Source organism: Prionailurus viverrinus, chromosome D1 (genome assembly GCF_022837055.1).
Source record: "Prionailurus viverrinus isolate Anna chromosome D1, UM_Priviv_1.0, whole genome shotgun sequence".
NCBI classification, from domain to species: domain Eukaryota; kingdom Metazoa; phylum Chordata; class Mammalia; order Carnivora; family Felidae; genus Prionailurus; species Prionailurus viverrinus.
The window spans coordinates 97,467,750-97,486,019 of NC_062570.1; the positions used below are offsets into that span (position 1 = coordinate 97,467,750).

Sequence of the window (18,270 nt, forward strand, 5' to 3'; positions counted from 1 at the left end):
GCAGGGGGTCGGCCTCTGGGCCTATGGAAGCCAGGGGAAGTGATGCAGGTCAGGCCCAGCTCACAGCCTGGAGAGCAGGGCTTCCTGGGCTGCTGTGGGATGGCCTGGGCCTTCGAGTTACCCACTCCCCAGCCCCGATGGCCCCTCTGCCACGTCCCGCCCCTCTGGCATTTCTGGGCCTGGACTCAGGGCTGGAGCATCACTTAACAAAGACACACACAAGGACAGCGTGTGCACGTTCATACACGGAGCTTCCTTCCCCTCGCCCCAGCCACAATATTGCTCCCCCTCGGGTGCCACCGCGAGCTCGTCTGCATGGGTTCACGACACACATGATCCTACATTTCTCTAGTTCACATTCCATTTTAAACGGTCTAGACAGCGGGTGGCGGCCCGCGGCGATCAAGGATCCACCCTCCTTTGTCGCGGTCAGACTTGCAGCCCGGGTGCAGGGCAGGGATCTGCCACAAGCCGTCAAAATGAGCTGCTCTGAAATTAGCTGTGGGTTCAAATCTAATCTGTGCTATTTAACAGTCATGTGTCTGCCAAGGTACTGAACCGCTCACCGGTGAAACGGTAAAATGCGAATGATAGCGCAGTTAGGATCAAATGGGGACATGCACAGGAAGCACTGACCCCAGGACTTTTCCGTCTCACCTCCCGTTCGCCCTGACAGGCAGCGCTGGCTCAAGGCTCCCCACTTGGGTATCTCGACGCCCTTGCTCACCCCGCCGCACTGCCCACAGCACCCTGTTCTCAATTACACACACACACACACACACACACACACACACACACACACCCCTGCCCCCTCCTCCAGGAAGGCTTCATGTGCCTGCTAGGGTCATCCATGCATTGTCGTCAGGACATTAGAGGAGCAGCCTTACTTTGGCAGCTCCGCCCGGAAGTTACTAGAGCCAGGCTTTCCAGCTGACCGTGAGAGATTGTAGGGACTGTCAGTGGGCCCAACAGCCCGTTTCACAGATGGGGAAACCAAGGCCCCGCAAAGGGGAGCATGTGCCTGGGTGTAGCTAGTGTGGCACTGGAACCGGAGCCCAGGACCCCTGCCTGCAAGACTCAGGGCAGGGGGGTGGAGGGTCCACTGCAGCTGCGTCCTCCTGGGGGTGAAGACCGCCCCCCCACCCCACCCCACCAGGGGTCTGTTCATTGGGTGGGTGGTCTGCTTTCAACACATTTGAGAGGTGGTGGGTTGGGGTGGAAATGAAACGCGGAGGCTGGGGGTCCCCCAGATGAGCCTCGTCCTCAAGTATGTGTGGCGAAGAGGCCCAGAGAGGCTGGGACACACCCATCATCCCGATGGGGACTGAAGCAGGGCCCGCAGGCGCCACGTGAGTCCACGAGCAAGGCCTCGCCGCACCTCATGCTGCTAAAACAGTCTCCATTGTTTCTTGAGGCCAGTTATTTGTTTCTTTACCGTACCCCTTTTGGAGAAAGCCGAGACCGCCACCCCTCCTGGGGAGTTCGCTCCCCCACCCCTGAACGCTCCCCGGTTCTCACGAGAGCAGAGCGGGCTGCCACTGGGGGCATTAGCACTCACCAGCTTGCAGAGCGCTAATGACATTTGCATTTTGCTCGCTGTCGAAATGTGGGCTGGGCGGTGGGGATCCCACGGGGGCACGCGGGGAGCTTGCAGCCCACCCGGAGAGGCAGATATGCAGGGCTGGGGCCCCGAGCTGCTCTGTGAGAGGCAGTGAAGAGGGAGGAAGGTGGGGACAGAAGGAATGGATGACCGGGTGGAACTGAGAGTTTTGTCTGAAGACTCACCACGGGGACAGAGCAAGCCCCAGTCCGGTGCTCCACCTTGCCGTGCAGCCCCTGACGATATTCTCCTCTGCATCACATCCCTAGCATTTGTTGAGCGAATGCTCTGCATGGCCTTCAGAGACTTGAACTGCCTGCAATCCTCGGAGAGAGATGCTATTATTATCCCTGTTTTATAGGCGAGGAGACTGATGCTCTGAGTGGACACCTAACTTACCCAGGGTCCACTTCTGGAAAAAGATTGCCCCAGCATGTGGCCATGATCTACCTGCCTCCAAAGACCATGCTTCTGACCACTGTGGGCATTGACTCTTGCACCTTGTCGGGGTTTGAACACAGCCAGGAAACAATTCTCTGCCCTGGCCTGTGACCAGCATCCGCCTGACGGCATGTGGCCGATCCCTGCCCTGTACCCGGGCTGCAAGTCTGACCGCTACAAAGGAGGGTGGATCCTTGGAGAGAACACCCAGCGGCGAGTCAGGAGAGACGCAGGGCTTAGGCCCCACTCTGCCACCAACTTGCCATGTGACCCTGCACTAGTCCCCGCCCTTCTCTGGATGTCAGTCTCCTCGTTGATAAAATGAGGCCATTGGTCTGGCTGGATGGAGCATCCCAAGAATGCATTTTCACATGAGGAAGGATCTTGCCTCCGATGCACTCACACTCTTGTGGAGTTCCCACCCACTCACTCCAGCATATACATTTATGTTTCACATCAAAGCAAACCGCGAAACATTTGTCGAGCTTCCCCGCTCTGCAAAGGGCACGGTGCTAGACACAGTGGGTGTGATGCTTATGTATTTTTATGCAGGGCATACACACACAGGCATATGCATATCTTTGTGTCTCAGTCTCGCTTCCAGGCAAGTTCAGCTGGGACCTCTATCCTGATGCATGATCCCAGGTTCCTGCTGTCTTTGCCCCATCCCACAGCCCCCTTGGGATCCAGAGAGCATCTCAAACAAAAAGACACGTCCGGCAGTGGGAGCTGATGAGATCTCCCCGGACCAGGCAGTTAGGGCTGATGTGCTTGTCTCTGACAGGTGGGCATCTCCTGGACAGCCCGAGCTTGCAGTGGCCGGGGCTTCTGACACCATCATCAGAGCAACTTGAAACCCTTGACTTTGGCGTCTAGACACGGGCCCAGTACTTTTCCAGGCCTCCCAACGCCTGCCACCCAGGTAAGGGAGTTCAGGCTTGCTCAGCACCGGGTTCTACGCTGCGCCTGTTGTCGTCGCTAATAGAAACCATGAGCAGGGGCACCCGGTCATTCTGTATCACAGTGTCCTCTTTTATACCCTTCCAGAGCAGGAGAGCCCAGTGGCTCAGGCTCTAAAGTCCAGCAGACCTGGGTTCGAATTCTGACACCACCAATTACTGGCTGCATGGACCTTGGGGAGGTGTCTCGTCAACCTTTCTGTGTCTCAGTTTCCCCATCGGTCAAACCAGGAAGGAAGAGCACCCACATTCTGGGTTTGTGAAGATGAAATATAGGAAAAGGGCTTAGAACAGGATGGACACAGAGGAAGCTCCGAATTCAAGAGACGGTAACTGTTCCTAAGGGTACTCCTGTGCTCATGACGATCCGAAATGAGTTCGTTATCGTCTGTCTCCTGCCAGAAGGTGGAGTCCATGAGGGCAGGGGTTTGTCTGCCTCATTCTTAATTGAATCCCCAGGTCCCAGCACTGTAAACTGCCCCCTGCTTTTTTTCAAGTTTATTTATTTTTAAGAGAGAAATAGAGAGGCAGAGGCAGAGAGAGAATCCCAAGCAGGTTCCACACTATCCATGTGGAGCCCAACGTGGGGCTCAAACTCATGAACCCTGAGATCATGACCTGAGCCAAAAATCAAGAGTCGGACGCTTAACCGACTGAGCCACCCAGGCATCCCTGGCCTTTATTTGTTGAATGGATGAATCTGTGAAGGTGTTTTGCCTGTTTTATACAGCCCCCGCAGGACAAGTCCTTAAAGGTCCTTGCATTAGTCTGGATATGAGTTTGGTTGTGTGTGACAAAACCCCTAAATGATAGTTCCTTCAATGAGAAAGAGGTTGATTTTCCTCTAAGTAAAATTGTTTTTTTTTTTTTCATTTTTTAAAATGCCTATTTATTTTTGAGAGAGAGAGGGACAGACCAAGAGCAGGGGATGGGTGGGGAGAGAGGGAGACACAGAAACCGAAGCAGGCTCCAGGCTCTGAGCTGTCAGCACAGAGCCCGAAGCAGTCTCGAACTCATGAACCGTGAGATCATGATCTGAGCTGAAGTCGGATGCTCAACAACCTGAACCACCCAGGCGCCTTCTTGCTACTCAGCAAGAAGGAGGAAACCACAGAAGGAGAGGGTGCCACTTCCTTTAAGAGGGTGCCCATGTCGCTTCCATTCACGCCCCATCGGCCGGAGTGCAGTCATTCCACAGCACACTTTGCTGCAAGGGAGGCTGGGAATTACAGGCTTCATTCTGGGTGGCCATCTGCCCAATTGCCATTCTATTTCGAAGGAAGAAGAGCGACATGGATACTGGGGGACCCTCCACCTTGCCCGATAAGATGACCCACCCTTTTTTTTCCCCCTCCCTCTCCGCTCCCTCCCTCTGGCAACCGGTGATCTTTTGAGCGTCCCCGGACTTTTGCCTTTTCCGGAACATCATAGAATCGGAATCATACTGTAGGTAGCCTTTCAGATTGGCTTCTTTCACTTAGCAATATGCATTTGAATTTCCTCCATGTCTTTTCATGATTTGATGGCTCGTTTGTTTTTATTGCTGAATAACATTCCATTGAATGTACCCTAGTTTGTATATGCATTCACTTACTGAAGGTTGTCCCGGTTGCTTCCGATTTTAGGCAATTATGAACAAAGGTGCTAATACATTCATAGGCAGGTTTTTGTATGGGCCTAAGCTGTACCCAGTTGGGTAAACACCTAGGAGCATGTTGGCTGAACTGTCTGGTTGAGACCATAGTTGGCTTTTTAATTTTTTTTTTTTTTTCCAACGTTTTTATTTATTTTTGGGACAGAGAGAGACAGAGCATGAACGGGGGAGGGGCAGAGAGAGAGGGAGACACAGAATCGGAAACAGGCTCCAGGCTCTGAGCCATCAGCCCAGAGCCCGACGTGGGGCTCGAACTCACGGACCGCGAGATCGTGACCTGGCTGAAGTCGGACGTTTAACCGACTGCGCCACCCAGGCGCCCCATATAGTTGGCTTTTTAAAAGACCACCAAACTGCCTTCCAAAGTGGCTGCAGCATTTCGCATTCCCCGCAGCCTCTGCCCAGGGCAGGTCTCCCTGAGACTGTGGACCAAAGCCCCGGGGTGACTCTTCCTGCTCCAAGATCAGGGGTGGCTGCATTCCGGGACCCTCATTCATCGTGTAGGGTCTGTCTCCCCTACAAGAACCCAAGGTCAGCGAGGCAGAACAATGAGGAGAGGGGACAAAGCGAGTGGATCTGGGCCAACGTTAGATCAGCCAAAACACAGCCCAAGGGGGAGTCAGGGGGCTGGAGAGGCTGGGGTGCAGACGGCCTGTGGCCAGTGCTTGAGTCTGAGGGCCCCTGGGCTCAACTGGGGAAGGTGGGAGCTGCTGCCCAGGTCAGCAAGAACCAGGGATGGGCCAGAAATGATGGTTGGCTGCAGGGGAGACCAGGGCAAAGGCTGAACCGAGGTCAGATGCCACATCAGTTGGGAGCCGATCCTCAATTCCAAACCTGATTAGGCGAGACAAAGCGATTTATTAGCTTTTTATTGGTTTCCAATATATTGACAGTTTGGGGCGTGTTTATTGGTGTCCAAGGCAGAGCCAAATCCAAGGTTCAAATGATGCCTATGTCTGTGCCTTCTGCTTTCCTCCTTATGGGTTTCCATCCCTGGCACCCGGGCCCGGTGGGGTGGCAGGGCAGTGATGAACAGACAGCTCAGGACTGACATCCCACTCGTTTCCAAGCCCGTGGAAGGAGAGCTTCTTTTTCCCAGGATGTCCAGCCGAAGTTCCAGAGTTGAAGCTTATTGGCTGGTCTCAGGTCACGTGCCCGTCTCTGACCAATTACTGAAACTGGGGTGGGGGCGGGTGGGAAGAGAGAATGTGCTGATTGGCCAGACTAGGTCAGAGTCGATAGAGTCGATGGCCGGTGGGGCAGCATGTGTTATCAGCCGGGGGGGGGGGGGGGGCGGGCGTTGGCCTGAAATTGGGAGAGGGCTGGAACCCCAAAGGGAAAACCCGGGTGCTATTTTCAGAAGGAGGAAGGAATGCCGGGGAGACAAAACAACAGGTGAGCCTTTTGGTGCCATGGCAGGGCCTGGGGGACACAGAGGAAACAGGAATGCTGATTTGTCCCAAAGGGTCCCTCCTGTACTTTACAGGAGGAGGGTGGCCTTGCTCTGACAGGTGCACCTGGGTTTCTGTGGATCTGGTATCTGAAAGCCTGATTTATGCACCTACAGTCCCACACTCACACGCACCCACACACACAGTGTACCTCCAGGTGATGCTTCGCGTTCCAGAAGGATTGGCCCCGAACGTCCCTCCCATATGGAGTTGCTGTGCACTGGAGAAGCCACCCCTCCCTTTCAGCCACCCCATATCCTGCTGCCTTGGCTCCCCCTCTACTTGCTGGGAGGACCTTTTCCTTCCTCCCCCGACTCCCTCGTGGCTGGGGAAAGTTTCTTGAGCCACGTTCGGGTTTATTTGCCCCAAATGGGCTCCCAGAAGCCCTGGGCCTACGAAGACCCCCTTCTCAGAACAACTGCAGCCCAGCCCTCAGATGCACTGAGGCGTCTCAGCGGAGAGGCAGGGCTGACTGAGCAAGGACCCCATCTCTGTGGAACCCAGGGGCCTCCGTGGGGCTCCAGGGAACATGGGAGCAGGCCGGCCTCTCGGCTTTCGCTGACGTCCACCGTGGCAGCTCTGTTATGCATTTAGGGTGCGGTGGATGATCTCACTTGAAAGAAGATTGTTCTGTAGGAAAAAGATTGAAAACCGCAGCATATGATGCCTCCTCCCAGACAACTGTGGCCAAGTGCTTTTTACGTTCTGTCCTTTGCTTGATTTTGGTCAACCACAAACCTCCTTGCCCTTCACCGGTGTGTGTGTGTGTGTGTGTGTGTGTGTGTGTGTGTGTGTGTCTCTCTCTCTCTCTCTCTCTCTCTCTCTCTCTCTCTCTTCTCTGTCTCTTGCCTGTGGATTCTGCAGCTCTGACTCACCACATAGACCAGCTCAGTGTTCAGCACTATCCTGCCTTATATGGTGTGCTCAGTGCTGCTGGGTCAATGAGTGTTAATTCATTTCTTCAGCCAGTGACTATTGTGTTCTCATCATGTGCCGGACCTGCTCTACTTGCCAGGGATAGAGAGTGAGCAAAGCTGAAAGGTCCCCGCCCTCCCCTCTGGGAGAGCCCCTGAGGGCAGGACCCTTCCTCCGGGTGTCTTCCCCCCCATCCCCCCCACACCCCTTGTCCAGGGTTTCGTTCAGTGCTGAGCCATAGTTGAACTTGGTGAAAGTCTACGAGTTGATTATTTTCCATGCTATTTTCCAGAGCCCCCACTGACGCTGCAGAGATTCTAGAATGGCTTGGTCCTCACCCGGTAGGACTTACAAGACACAGCTTGCCATAGGTCCTGGAGAGGGACGGGGGCGACGGTTAGAGATCTGTGTGCAGACCCAGTGGGGGGAGGTGCACAAGTAACCGGAAGGAATTGGCCAGCCTTCACTCCGGTTGTACCTTGCTCATTCAGCCTCTCAAGGGGCTCCCGGCCAGTCATAAGGAGAGAGACATGAGAGCAAAGACATACAAAGTAGAGAATAAGAGAGTCCAGAGCAGAATTATAAAAGAAGGCTTGTAGGTTCCAAGGCCAGTGATCCAGAGGTCACTTCCGGGTGGGGACGGTGGTGAGGAGTCCGGGAATGCAGAGCATTCCAGCTGGGCTTCGAAAATTGGGGTACCGGACAGGCAAGGATGCCAGGAAGGAGCAAACAGTGAGAGCGAAAGCCTGGAGGTGGGAGCCTAGGGCTTGGAAGACTGTGCCAGGCAGGAAACAGGATGGACGCGGACAGCTTCTTCCCTGCTGGCCTCCAGGCTTGGCTGCGTGCAGGTCTGTGGCCATCCTCGAATCCGCCTTTAAACTACAGCCCGGGTTTGGAGTCAAGTGGCTCTTCCATTTTCCTTTTTTCCCCTCCATCCTCAGGAAGGGGAGTTGCGGAGGGGCCGTTCAGAAGAAGGGACCCAAAGTAATGAATCCCAACTCCAAGGTTCTTAATGGAACGGAGAAACCGTGTTCACCTGTAACTTCCCAAGTCACGACAGAGCCTGGGCTGGAAGTCAGAAGACTTGGGTTCTTGTCCCAGCCCTGCCACGGATGTCCTCAGCTTCCCTGTCCTGTACTTTGTTGTTTGTGAAATGGGTGGGGGGGGGTGGGCTCCCAGCCTTAGACCTTTAATTGTAAGTCAGACCTCGGTGCACATCCCAGCTCTGCCAGTAGTATGGCCTTGGCCCTCTGAGCCTAGGTTTTCTCATCTGTAAATTGGGGCTAATGACACTATGCATCTCACAGGACGGATGTGGAAATTCCATGAGGTCACTAAAGGAGATAAAGCGCTCACCAGCTTGTCCACCAGAGGGTCAGTACTGAGTGATAGCACTCATGCTATGGGTGTTCTTATTATTTAGATTTTCAGTTTTATGACTCTGGGAGGAATCCTTTGGTATGTAGGTGCCTTTGGGCAGCTTAAGTCCATGTCCCCCAGATACAGTGATCAGGACAAGTCACACCCCTCCCGTGGGGGAGAGCTGCCTTCCTCAAAATTACATTTATTCACTCAAATATTTCCTGAACACCTGCTGTGTGCCTCGGCCTCTGAGAGCTGAACGGGACACCCAAGCTCCCTGCTCTCAGCAGCTCAGGCTGCCGCAAAGCGCGCTTTATACCCCCAGCTGGCCCCGCCGACACCGTTGGCCGAGGGACCTCACGCCGAGCATGATGCACTCAGCTCTGCAGGCTGGAACCCTGGGAGAGATCCCACCTGTCTCCCCGGCTCCCGGATCTTTCCTACCCTCTCCCTTTCCATCTTGGGGCAAAGGCTTGGGTGAAATGCCAGAGAACCCAGTGCAGTTAACTGGCCTGGGACTGGAGAGACCGCTTGGATTGCCAAGCCCTGGTTCAGCGTTATGCAAACTAAGTGCTTTGGAGAAGAAGAGTGGCTTGCCACCGGGCACGGATTGCAGGGTTGTGTCTCATTCATTCCCCTGTTGATGTCTGTTTGGATCTCCGACTGCAAGAGCTCTTGGAAATTTGCAGAGGAAGCAGAGCAGATTGGAAGGCCCTGAGGGGTCCAATCTGCCCTGTGCTCACCTGGTCCTTTCTGGGTGGTCGTGGGCCTCTCGCCCTCTCTGGTTGCCAGGATCCGGCAGAGAGCCGGGCACGCAGCGCCTTCAGTCAGTGGCTGGTGAGTGGACGGACAGATGGACAGGCGGCAGTGGGCTCCCCGTAATACATGCTTTCTTAGCCTCGGTCCAAGTTTCCAAGGTGGTTGGAGACACCAGGCTCTGGCTTTGTTTTTGATTTTGGTTCCTGGGCAGTCGCGGTGGTTTTCAAGTCACAGAGCGGACTCAGAACAAATGGTTTTTGAGCTTGTCAATCTCTCGGTTGTAGTTTCAGGAGGCAGCACGGCGCGCGCACCCTGATCGAAGGTGGAGCTTGCTCCCTGACACTCGAGAGTTTAGAGCCCTGCTCCAGGGCTGGGTGACCTCGGGCATGTCACTTAGTCTCTCGCAAATTCAGTGTCCTCATCTAGAAAATGATAGCACTAATAGCATCCAACACACAGGGCTGTGATGAGCTTAGATTAAATAATGGGGATAAAAACACAGAGGATGATGGTGATGTATTTAATGACCCCTTAGGCTATTGGTTGCATAGCCTTCTCTCTTCCAAACCGATTTTTGCATACTGCTTTGCATTTTTCAGACAAAAAATTATTTTTAAAAGTTATTGTTACAGAAGGAATACGTGGTCCTTAAAAATTCAAATGATCCAGGAGGATTTAAATTCAAAAGCAAATGCCTCATCCACCGCCAGCCAGTTCCTTCCCTTGCCTAGTGTGCAGCTTCCCAAGTCTGGAACTCTCCTCCCTTTATTTTCTCCCCAGGAGCAGGGGACAAGTATGCAGTCAGGCGAGGACAGCGATCAGGTGGCTGTTGTGTTGAACTGCCGTCCAGGCCAGAAGTCCAGGCCTCAGTGGTCCCACTGGAGCAGGGGATAGCCTGGCATCCTGGCTGCAGTTTGCTCTCTGTCTTGAGGGTCTCCAGCGTTCCGGGTCCTGGAGTCCTGGCAGGTGGCCTGGGGCAGGCCACCTTCAGGCCAGGCTTGGAGGGACAGACTCACCGACACTGTGTCTGGCCGCATACAGGCCTGGCTCCCTCTTCTGTCAGGGAGCCCCAGGCTCAGTCCTCCCCGAGCTTCCGTGCTCCTGGCAAGACATTCGCTCATTCCTGTCCACCTCCTGAGAGTCTGCACGTCCGCAGCTGTGCCCTCTGGTGCCACACTCCTTCCCTCCATCAAGAACAGCCCCGGACCTAGCATGGGGCCTGGTGCATCACTGGCACTAAGTGGACCCACAGCAGGTTTGAATTTTAGCATCACTATGGTGCCAAATGTGTCATCTGCCTTTACTTCTTTAGCTCTGACCATCTGCCACGGAGCCCCCGCTACCCATTTGAAGGACATTCCATCCCAGGCATATTGGGGAGGGAGGGTTCTTGCCCCCAGGGCATGTTACTTAGCCTCTGTCAAATTCAGTGTTGTCATTTAGAAAACGATAGCGCTAATAGCGTCCTGTAGGGGTCTTGGTGGCCCCTGTGTGGCCCAGAACACTTAGGGTAGGCTTCTTTGGCGAGCCTTGAGGTCCAGGGAGGGCGAGCGGACCGTGGCCATTTCTACGCCATCCTGGGCCCAAGAGTGGAGTTTGGCTGCAACTCCAAGCGGTGAGTTTGGGTGCATAGCCTTCCAGCCTTGCCCAGGCTTCTCATGGTGGCCCCGTGGAAGTCCTGCCACCTGGTGGGAGGGCTCTTCCAGCACTCGGGCCTGTCGTTCTCGGATCCCCCCACTTTCATTTCTTGCTGATATCCAGAGACGCTCAACAACCCTCTCCCCGGGCCTGCTGCCTCTGCCTGCCCCCCTGCCCAGGCTTACACGCCTCCACCTTCACAGGCTCCAGCCTATGCCCCGTCGAGAAGTTTCCAGGGCCCAGAGGGTGGACGGTCTTCCTAGCCCAGCAACCTCTGTGCCTGGCCTTGGAAACCAGCAGCCCCCAAGACATGGGATCCAAAGACTTGGCCGCTATCTTGGGAAAAGGGAGAGAGAGAGAGAGCTCCCACAGCAGAGCAAACAAATCAGGAAAACTTGTCTCAGTAAATTCTCCTGCCGTCCACACTGGCTACCACAGATAGACCGGGACCTTTCGTGCATTGGGGTACCGAACGCCAACTCTAAACCAGATTGGTTCAGAGACTGGAAATGAAAGAAATATCAGACAAGATCGAGCTCAGAGGGCTCAGATGTGGTCCTCAGACAAGCAAGCTCAGCATTGCCTGGGGACTTGCTAGAATGCAGATCTCAGACGCCCTCCCCAGACCTCATGAATCAGAGATTTGCGGGTGAGATCCAGCAGTCTAGACTTTGACAGGCTCCCCCGGGGCTGGAGATGCAAGCTGAAGTTCAAGGCTCACTGAGCAACAGGCAGGTGGCAAGTGGTCCAGGGCCCTGTGATGCAGTGGCACGTAGACAGGGTGACACAGCCCACGGTGACACAGTCCTCGTAGATAGGGATTATGAATGACTTACTTAGAGGTGGACAAAGAAATCTGTGTGTGACTTGGGGGAGGGGAGTGGATTCCTGGCGGAGGGATCAGCACATGCAAAGTCCCTGAGGCATGATAGAACAGAAGCATCCAGGACCTATAAGTGGTATTGCTGGGGCAGAGTGGGGGAGGAGCATGGGGGGGGAGGGGAGGGCTCATCAATGGGCTTCTTGTGCTCTGAGTTGGGTTTTCCCCAGGAGTGCTGCAGAGCCGTGAAAAGGTTTATGCAGGGGGGAGGGAGGACCTGCACCCTGGGAAGACGGGTGGTTGAGGTGAAGGGTCTCTGGACCACAGCAGGTATCGGGCTGTCTTCTGGAGGGCAGGGATGAGCCTGTGGTGGATGGGGAGTAGGAAGCAGGGTGGGGCGGGGATACCCTGGGTCCTGGAGGAGTCCTGCCCTGTTGCCAGAACACGAACACCGGGGAGCCACTACTGAATGCTGGAGCCCGGGTGGCCCTCTTCTGTCCGTCTCTTTGTACCTCGGGAACACTCTGTCTTGCACTGTGATTAGTCTGGGCGTCATGCCTTCCACTCCAGAGTCTCCGTTTGCCATCTCTGAGGGAGAGGAGACCACGGTTCTGTCCGCACGGCTAGGTCCCAGACCTAGTGGCCGCACCAAGAAACGCAGCAGCATGCCTAGAGCCCCTCTGACGGTGGAGCTGGGTGGAGGCTGGGAGCGCCTGAGAGGGGCCCAGGCGGATGGTGGGCTGGGTCAGGAGGCGCCTGGCCTCCGCCCCCTCAGGGCTGGAGGTGGCGGGGGGGGGGGGGGGGGGAGCCCCGGGGGGGGGAGCCCCAGCCCCAGCCCCAGCCCCAGCCCGGCCTTCTCCTTGGAGGCCCAGCCTCCCTCACTGCCTTCCTAGGGCCAAGCAGGCACAGGAAAGGGAGCCGGGGCCTCTCCCAGGCCTGGGGCTCCCCTTTGGGAAGGAGCCTCTGATGAGCTCATCCTGCGATGAGTCTGGGGCTGAGGGGGAGGGAACCTGCAGACTGCCGCCAGGATCCTGAGTCCCTGGGGAGGCCAGAAGTGGGGAGAGGGAAGGCCCCTGCATGCCTGACGGTGGGCAAGTATGAAACCTGCGTCTGGCCGGAGGGCCAGACAGGACCCCATTCGACTGGCTTACCAGCAGCTCTGGGCGGGCAGCCTCTGCTTCCCTTGCCCCCCGCTCTGGGGTAGTTCAGGCCCCAGTGCATTTGCTTGGAGCCCTGAGCTGCCTGGCCTGGCCTGTGTGTATTCAAGGATCACGTTAGCCCAAACCAGCAATCAGTGCGGGCGTGTGGTGAGCGCTGGGAGGAGGTGCGGTCCTGGTAGAGGAGGTGCCGGGCCCCCTCCCTCAGGATGGCTCAGGCCTTTCCGCTTCGCTCTGAGTGCAGATTTAACTCTTGAGGGAAGCGACCGACAAGGATTCCTGGCCTCCCCGACTAGCCGGACCAGGAGGGGTTTCAAAGTCCTCTGTTTCGACTCCTTGAGAGGTGTTCATTGAATTCTGCTTACATACTACTGGCGACGGAGAGCTCGCTATCAGTCCAGACAGCAGTGCTCAGATGGCCTTGAAAGTTGTTTTCCTGCTTTGCACAGGAGCAACCGTGAGCAAGTCGGATCTCTCCTCAGTGGGCGGACCCCGAGCGGAGACCGGTCTTCTCTGCTCATCTGCAGGCCCGAGGGTGTCACATCCCCAGGAGAGATGTCAGCCCTTCCCTGGCAGGTAGCAGTGCCCAGCACGTGATTGGTTCTGTCCCCACCTCCCTCAAGTGGACCCACCAGTGCCTTACAGACCAGGCCAAGCCACGCCTTCGGCTTTCCTCCTAACTTAGAGACCCCAAACTTTAAGATGCCCCGAGCCGCCCTCCAGCACTGATCTGCGGAGGCTTCTGGGAGGCCTGTCTCCCGGTGGCCTCCTCCCTCATGCTGCTACCTCCCAGGTTCCCCATCCTTCTGCAGAAGCTGCCTCCCCGTATCACTGGGGCTTCACTTCGGGGTGTTAGGCCAGCTGGTGGGTGGGTACTAGTTTCTCCCACGGGGTAAGGAATAACCAGAGGGCGCCACTGTGAACCCACCGGTGGAGAAGGAGTCCCCAAACCGGCGGTGACCTCAGGCCTCAGCTGCCACTGCCACTGCTTCCCACAGGGTGTGGGCATCACCCCCAACCATGCGTCGGCCCCTCTGGACTTTGTTGCTGGTGTCACTGTTTGGCGTTTCTTAACAGCTTTACGGAGGTATAAGTTTCACTGCTGTGAAATTCGCTCGTTTTAAAGGCATGATTCACTGACTTGTAGTAACCGTAAGAAGTTGTGCAACATCGCTACAATGTCCTTTGAGGGTATTTCCATCACCCCCCGAGAAAGAAACCTGGTATCCCACTTGCCATCAGATCCTGTTCCCACCCCCAGCCCCAGGCTCCCGCTGTTTCCTCTCTGCCTCTGGAGATTTTGCCGTTTCTGGACATCTCATATAAATGGAAGCACATACCGCGTGTGGATGCCTGTTTTTTATATCCTGGCAGAGGCGCGAGGAGACGGTGCCCACTCACTGATACGCCCACCTTTCCACAGCCAGCCGAGGCCACGTCCTGGGTGTGTTTTCTTAGAGCTGGGAGATCTCCTGGAGACACTGAGTGCAATCTTTAGTCTAGTGCAGGAAGGAAATCCTGTGTGCCCAACTTTACACGAGGACCCTCTGACATCTGCTTGAATACGAGTGGCGACAGCCAGCTCGCTAACCCCAGGACTAAAAGAAACTTGCTTGTCCTGATCACATGGTAAGTGCCAGGCTTGCTGATGTCATTTGATCCTTGGGTTCATCCTCCAAGATGGAATCATTTTATAGCCGACGAAATTGTAGTTCAGAGGGGTTGAGGTGCTTACCCAGGGTCACACAGGTAGGAAGTGGGTGAAGCCAGGTCTGTATGATTTCAAATCCAACTTCTTAAAAAAAAACCTTTTTTAAATGTTTATTTATTTTTGAGAGAGAGAGAGAGAGAGAGAGAGAGAGCATGAGTGGGAGAGGGGCAGAGAGGGAAACAGAATCCGAAGCAGGCTCCAGGCTCTGAGCTGTCAGCACGGAGCCCGATGCAGGGCTCGAACCCACACACCGTGAGATCATGACCTGAGCCGAAGTCAGACGCTTAACCAACTGAGCTGCGTGGCACCCCCTTCCAATCCGTCTTGTAACAGCTGCACCACGTTTCCAGTCTTCCCATGCGGTGGGGGATACTCCCCTTTGTAATCGGGGCAAACTTCGTATTCCTGTAACTTACACCCATTGTTGCTAGTTTTGCGAACAAGACCCACGCAGACCACCCGCCTGGACGTGGGTCCTTCGGGTCTACGTCCGCCCCGCCAGCGCTTTTCGGTGGACAGCCACGTGGGGAGGATGCGAGACAGGGGTTGGCCAGGGGCCGATCTGACCCAGGCTGGCCCCTTGGACCTTTTGAGGATCCCTTCAACAGCCTGCAGCAGCATGGAGTCTGCTGGAACTGCTCGCCATCTAGAGGGGCCCCCCCTTAGAGAAACCTGGGGCACGGGGAGGCTCAGGGCCTCTGGTCTGAATGAGTTCTTCCCATGCTTCAAAGGAAGAGGCGGGAAGAAACAGACGTGGTGTAACTGGAGGAGAAGGATGGGCCTGGCAGCCCACTGACCCCTGTTTTACTTTTCTAGCCAAATGGGACTCAGCATGAAACAGGAGGCCACGATTCACTTCCCCTACCCGCACTGTAGCTCGATCTGCCCTGCCTGGGGCGCAGAAGGGGAATATGCCCCAGGCTGCCTTCTCTCCCTTGGACACCCCGCCCCCCGGCCAACCCAGCATGGGCTTGGAAAGCCGGACGGCCCCGCCCAGAGCCAGCCTCTCTGATGCCACTGCCAAATACCAGACCGCTTATCGGGCTTTCCCAGAGATCTGGTGGTTCCCCCGGCAAAGCTGCAAACCTGCAATTAGGAAAGCAGCAAAGGGCTTAACTTGCTGCGGGCTGTGGGCTTTTCGGTGGGAAAGATAAGCTTGGTCTGGATGAAGCTGGAGGGTAAAATAATATTTACTCTCAAATAATACTCTCTGGCTAGGAGCACTCTGGGCCCTGGGGTTTCCAGGGGTAGGATCTGCTGGGGCGTGGCGGGGCGGGGGGTTGTTGGGGGAGGGGGTCTGCCCCCTCTTACCAGGTCCCCAAGAAGCCTTGCCTGCCTATCGACTCTTGGCCGGGCCAGGTCACCGCAGTGCTGGCTCTCATTATGAAATGAAAATGAGGCAAGCTGTAATGTTCGACGCGTTATTATCTGTGGAACGCTTAGCCTGTGCAATTGTCTCATCCAATCCATATAACTATCTTGGGAGCCAGGCTTATAACCCCCACATAGGTCCAGACTTAAGTCCCAGCTCAGTCACCTCAAGCTCTTGACCCCGGGGGAGTGGCCTCATTTCCCGTGAGCCTCACATTTCCCATGGGAAATGGGAGTGGTCACAGGTGACCGAAAGGGCAAGCAGTCATGCCGATGAGCCATGGGGTATATAAAGCCCCTGACCAGGGATGCTGGGGGCGGGCGGGGGGGGGGGGGGAGGCGGAGCTCAGTCGGTTAAGCATCCGACTCTTGGCTTCAGCCCAGGTCATGATCTCACGGTTCATGAGTTCAAGTGCTGCATCGGGCTCTGCGATGAAAGTGTGGAGCCTGCTTGGGATTCTCTCTCTCCCTCTCTCTCTGCCCCTCCTACACCGTCTCTCTCTCTCTCTCTCTCAAAATAAATAAACTTAACAACAACAACAACACCTAACCAGTGCCCTGGCTCCGAATAATGCTTAATACATGGTAGGTTGTCTTATGAAATACTAGTATTTCTGGTAATCTGTAAGGCTCGGGTATGTGAAACGGCCGCTCTTCAGGGGCACAGCTGAGAGTCAGGCTCAGGGGGCGTGGCCTCCAGCAGCTCAGCCAGGGAGAGGCCAGGGCAGGGGCTGGGTGGGCAGGGAGGCCCTGCCTGGCCCTTGCAGGGGTGGCCATTCAGACAGCCTTGAGCTCCAGAGAGGGAGGAAGGGTCCCAAGTGCTTCCTGTCCACACGTCCCTTTGTGGAACAACAACCAGGCCATTCTCTGTTCATCCCATGCCTCACTGATTTGTGCCCCTGGGGGCACAGAGAGAGGAGCATCCTGGCTCATTCCTGAGGAGAACAAAGATGGAGGTCAAGGCTGTCTCCCGACAGGGCAGGCGCTGGCTCCAGGGAAGGAAGGGGGTATTGAGAATCAAGGGGGGCGGGGTGTGTGCCAACCTCCCCCAACCCCTGGAGGCTGTAAAGAAAAGTCCTTCTGGATTCCACTGTAGCCCTCACCACCCATGACCTAGCTGTGAGGCCTGGCGAGGCCCTTGCCCCTCCCTGGGCCTCGTTTTCTGATCTCCAAACTGAGGAACTAAGCAGAAGGAAACACTGCCTCGGCTGGAGAAATCAGGGAGGGCTTCACGGCTGAGGAAATGTGAAGCTGGGCATTGAAGGGTGAGAAGAAGTACTCTAGGCTGACCACAGGGGCAAAGGTATTCCGGCCCCACCTTGCTGCACCTGCAGAGACCTGGTGGCATCAGAGTGGGAGGGCCTGAGTGGCCCTTTCGCGATGCTTTGTGAATGAATAATACCAAATAATGCATGTTCCTTATGAGAAAAAGGATAGAAGTCAGCTGAGTATAAAGCATAAAAGAAACAGCACCAAAAGTCAGCATTTGAAACCATTTGAGCCCTTTTTAACATGATTAAGAAAATAGCCTTTCAGCTCTGTAATACATGGAGAATCTCAGATTCTGGGCAGACAGCAAGGAACAAAGAGCTGTCTTCTGGAAGCAGAGCCAGGCCCCAAGTGCTAGACGGACGGACAGCGCTTCCTGGGGGTGGGGGCTGGAAGATCACGCCAGTGGGGGCAGACGCAGGGGACCGCTGGGACAGCGCTGGCTCCTGCTTCCCCACAGGCCTTTGCAGAGCCTGCGGCAGGACCGCCAGAGCTGAGGGGGGTGGCCCAGGGGGAGGGTCTTTGTAGGCGTGAATGAGGCCTCTCGGGAAGGGCCGCAGGGCTGCTTCTGGGAAGTCCCTGCGCCTGTCGGCTGGCAGAAGTGGCCATCTCGCTGGCGAGCAGCTGAGGGGTCCCCGTGATGGCTTAACTGTGGTTTCCTAAGGCGTCTGGCTTCAGGGTGCAGCAGGCTGGGGTGGGGGAGGGGGTCTGATGACACCGTGAAGTCACTGCTGCGGTCTTGCCAGCTCTTTGGTGCCACCTTTAAAATACGGCTCATCTTGGGGCGCCTGGGTGGCGCAGTCGGTTGGGCGTCCGACTTCAGCCAGGTCACGATCTCGCGGTCCGTGAGTTCGAGCCCCGCGTCAGGCTCTGGGCTGATGGCTCAGAGCCTGGAGCCTGTTTCCGATTCTGTGTCTCCCTCTCTCTCTGCCCCTCCCCTGTTCATGCTCTGTCTCTCTCTGTCCCAAAAATAAATAAACGTTGAAAAAAAAATTAAAAAAAAAAAAATACGGCTCATCTTAACGGACAGGGGCTAAGAGGGTGGCCTGAGGCCTGGAGTGGTCTGTCTGCTCCTTGACCTCCAGACTCAAAGCTTAAGGCTCATGTGGCATGTGTCCATGCCCTCCTTGGGCTCCTAACTCTATTTCCCCAGCCCCCACAGA

The 18,270-nt window shown here is 55.7% G+C and overlaps 1 protein-coding gene across 7 annotated transcripts in view; it reads left to right on the plus strand.

Moving 5' to 3' along the window:
* The window catches only part of TSPAN18 (tetraspanin 18), a 186,207-nt gene that overhangs the window by 124,046 nt on the left and 43,891 nt on the right, over positions 1-18,270 (plus strand). For 2 of the 7 annotated variants that reach the window (XM_047877819.1, XM_047877821.1), the window contains exon 3: positions 2,826-2,963. The exons of the other annotated variants lie outside the window; for them this stretch is intronic. The gene's annotated coding sequence lies outside the window, so the exon portion shown is untranslated. The remainder of the gene's footprint in view (positions 1-2,825; positions 2,964-18,270) is intronic. 7 annotated transcript variants of the gene reach the window in all.